Source organism: Bufo gargarizans, chromosome 6 (genome assembly GCF_014858855.1).
Source record: "Bufo gargarizans isolate SCDJY-AF-19 chromosome 6, ASM1485885v1, whole genome shotgun sequence".
NCBI classification, from domain to species: Eukaryota; Metazoa; Chordata; class Amphibia; order Anura; family Bufonidae; genus Bufo; species Bufo gargarizans.
This window is the reverse complement of record NC_058085.1, coordinates 75,703,468-75,707,361: the sequence shown is the minus strand read 5'-3', so window position 1 is coordinate 75,707,361 and position 3,894 is coordinate 75,703,468. Positions and strand designations below refer to the sequence as shown.

At 41.0% G+C, this 3,894-nt stretch overlaps 1 non-coding gene across 1 annotated transcript; it reads right to left on the bottom strand.

Moving 5' to 3' along the window:
• Window positions 1-2,016: 2,016 nt before the first annotated feature.
• Window positions 2,017-2,208, bottom strand: LOC122942790. The gene has a single exon (XR_006390712.1). It is a non-coding gene; the product is annotated as a U2 spliceosomal RNA (small nuclear RNA).
• Window positions 2,209-3,894: the final 1,686 nt, after the last annotated feature.

The window sequence follows — 3,894 nt, the reverse complement described above, 5'->3', positions numbered from 1 at the left end:
CCCTTTCACTCTATCTGCATAAGTACCACCTATTTTATCCTGGCCACCTCTTTTATCCTTTGGATTATCAGCATGCGATTGTCTGGTACTAAACAGATTACATTTCCTAGCCAAATGGTCTCCACTCCCACAAATATCACAATACTTTTTCTCAACACAATCTTTTACATTATGACCTGTTTTTCCACAGTTCCTACAGATTTGCCCCTTCACAGGACACTCCTCCTGTAAATGCCCATATGTAAAGCAATGCCTACAGTACTTTAACTGACCCTGGTAGAAACAGAAACCCCTCTCTCCGCCAATAGAAAAAAACGCAGGAACCGATACATCTTTTTTAAATCTGACAAAAAATCTTCTTTTCCCATTTAAATAACCATGCTTGTTTGTGAGTCTCCTATCAAAATTAACTTCGTCACAGTATCTTCTTAGAAAAGCACTTACAGTCATGTCATCCACTTTGGGGTTATACATATGAACAATTAATGCTTGTTTTACCATTAGAAAAGATGGCGTAATCCTCACGTGTTCCAGGAAAACCGGTTTCTTCTCCTCCTTCATCTTGATCAGATCCATATAAATCATTTGACACAAACCCTCGGAACAAACGGTCAAATCATAAATTCCCTGCTTAGGGAAATCTTGCAATGCAAGTACATCCGTTACCTGTAAGTAAGAAATCTTCTTCAGCAACTCTCCTACAATCCGGTCCAGTCCAATATTCATTCGAAATCCATCTTCAACCTCCAGTCGAATCGTGTCCTCGAGACATTTTGAAATATAGCGCAGGTTCACAGCGACATTCAGCTACAGATCGCACTCGCCAATACCTCAGGGCCCCCCCGCACCCCCCCCCCGAATATCCACCCTCTGACCACGACCAAGCAAGGAACCTTTCGATACCACACTTGATCATAGCCAAAAGGCCGAGAAGCGATAACCAGAAAAGGGTTCGCCCTACAGGCCGACGGTCCCCAATGCAGAACACTTGTGATGGCGATAGCCTATACAGGCCCAAGCCGGGAGGCTTCTTTCTCTCACAAACCAGGAAAAACGTGCGTGCTACGCTCTGGAATCACCAGAATGCTCCACTTCGTGTTTTTCGTATCTGCATAGCTCCGCCCACCACTGTTGGTAACACCTTTTTCTTCGCACGCAATTCCGGATGCCAAAGCACGCCAAGCAGAAAGACTGATAAGGAGTGAATGGAGAGTACTGAGAAAAAAAAAAAAAAGGATGTAGGCATTGTTGATTGTGATGTCATGGCCCCATTGTTGAGTGTTCCATCAGGGCCCTTGTGATGTCATCCACTGACCTGACCTTACTTGACCTCTGACCTTACAAGCCGCTTGTGACACGTGCAGTGTTCCGTCCATTGGCCAGACAAGGAAGGTCCAGCTATTGCTGATACATAGGAAGTGCTGGACTACTTTTTAGCCTCCAAGTCATCCATCCAGTTTACAAGATCCACAAGAGGAAGACACAGGCAAACTAATTTTACTTATTTACTAAAGCACTACAAAAGATATATTGGTTACATCCAGCCAACTTGCTACAAAAGGGGCAATTCACAGGAACAAGTCAGCAGCCTGCACAGGTGTGCACAACAGGCCCAAATCAAAGCCATGGTGCGTGGAGAGGAGGTAGGTGCGTGGAGTGGAGGTCCAAACAATGCAGTCCGGTGATATCAAAACAATTCATTCAGGTGATAAGCCAATTACCCTAACAATTAAGCCATCAATCTTAATTGGATTTGGACTGTGAGGAGAGGTGACTGGCTGGCTGGGTTGCTTGGTGCTGGAACAAACCCACACACAGCTGATGCAATTAGCAGATTGACAGGCTAGATGCAGCAGCACCAGGGATGCAGAAAGCAGCACAGCAAAACCCTCACAGGGGGGAAGCTGAAGTGCAGACTCACTCCTGAGGCAGGGCACAGCAACTTGACACTTGCTTGCTGGCAGGATGCTTACAATCCATCTCTCAATTTCATTCAGTTTTTTCATACTGGAATAGAAAGGGTGCACCGGTCCTGGATGTACTGCAATACCAGGTCAATGCGTGGTGGACAGAGCAAGCTCTTTTTCCATCTCCCTGTTCGAAAAATCCATTAATATATGGTCCCCAGATAGGGGACGTATTAGATATTAAACTGATAAGAACAGATTTTTTAAGTTGATATTTACCCATCGAGGGGTAAAAATCGTTTATTAAAATCATAACAATATTACATTACATAAGATATTATAAAACCGTTTTTACAGGTAACATAAAAATTACAGGTTTTATAAAATCATATAACTGAGCCTCATTCCCTTAAAAACCACTTGTTTCACATAAAAGGCGTTCTTTTTTTATCAAATAAATAATAATTATACATTTCGTCTAAAACCATCTTTAAAACATTTTCTACGGAAATAACATCATTTTTAAAAACTAAAATATTCTGGGCCGACCATAGAGCTACTTTGACGCAGTTCGTGATCTTCCATGCCATAGTCTTTTTAATTCTTGAGGGGCACTCCAGACACCCATAAAAGACACCGTCCATTGAAAGAGCTTTTAATCCTGAGATTTTCTTCATCAAGGGGAACATTTTTATCCATATCTTCTTTGCGAAATAACAGTCCCAAAAAATGTGGTAAATGTCCTCCTCCTCTCTGCATGCTCCCCTTGGACACTCCGCGGTGCTCGTCAGTCCTCTTCGGTGCTGGAATGCCCGGCATGGAAGACACTCATGTACGCAGCTCCAGGCCAGGTCTTTCTGTGCATTAAAAAGATAATTTTCGTTAATATTACGCCAGGTCTGCTTACATTTTTCTTCATTAAAATTTTTAATAGGGGCCATCAGTTTATTGTCATTAATATCTTTTAAAATCATCCTACTGTTTTTTTAAATCTCCGCCCTCTTTTGGCCAAGATTAAAAGTATTCGTTATTTTCTCTAAAATCTTATAAGAAGCGGGTAAATTAAAAGAGTAGGGAGAATTTAAAACCGTCTTAAACCATCCAAATCTTCTCATAAAATACCCAGTGTTATAACGAATAAAAAATGACCAATAGTTATCCTTAAAAAGAGCATTAAAACAGTAGCTAAAATACTTGATTAAAAGAAACGTCTTTATATCTGTAAAATATTTTCCACCTTTATTTTTAGGAAGCATTACCGTATCTCGTCGCAGTTTGTCCATCCTGGAACCCCAGAAGAAATTAAAACAGGTCTTGCTAATTTTTAAAAAAATACGGTCCGATGGAGGGAACACCATACTAAGATATAATAAAATAGGTAAAACTATCATTTTGATAATTAAAACCTTCCCCTCCATCGTCAGCTTCCTTAGGTTCCAAATGCATAATTTCTTACTTATCTTTTCAGTAACCGTGTCCCAATTCCTGAGGCCATCATTGGACTCGCTGAAGGTGACACCTAAAATCTTAATAGACTCAGACTCAGGAATGTTGATATCATTTAAAACCATCTCTCCGACATTTAAAATATTACTTTTGTTAAAATTTATTTTAAAACCGGAGGCGCAACAGAAATGCTCAACTTGCTTGATTGCTTTTTGGATTGCAAGGGTGTCCCTACAAATCACTGCGACATCATCCATGTACCCCACCACTTTGGCCTCTAGTCCCCCTCCGCCTGGCAGGGGGACTCCGCGTATCTGTTTATCTCGTCGTATCATGGTTAAAAGAGGCTCCAAAGCGCAAATAAAAAGCAGTGGGGACAAGGGACACCCCTGCTTTACACCAGATTTTAAAACAACATCCTGAGTCTTAAAACCATTGACTAAAATCTTACTAGTACATTGGTTATAAAATGCTCTCAAAGATAATACAAACCCCTCTGGTATACCCATCTTCTTTAAAACTTTAAAAAGGTAAAAATACG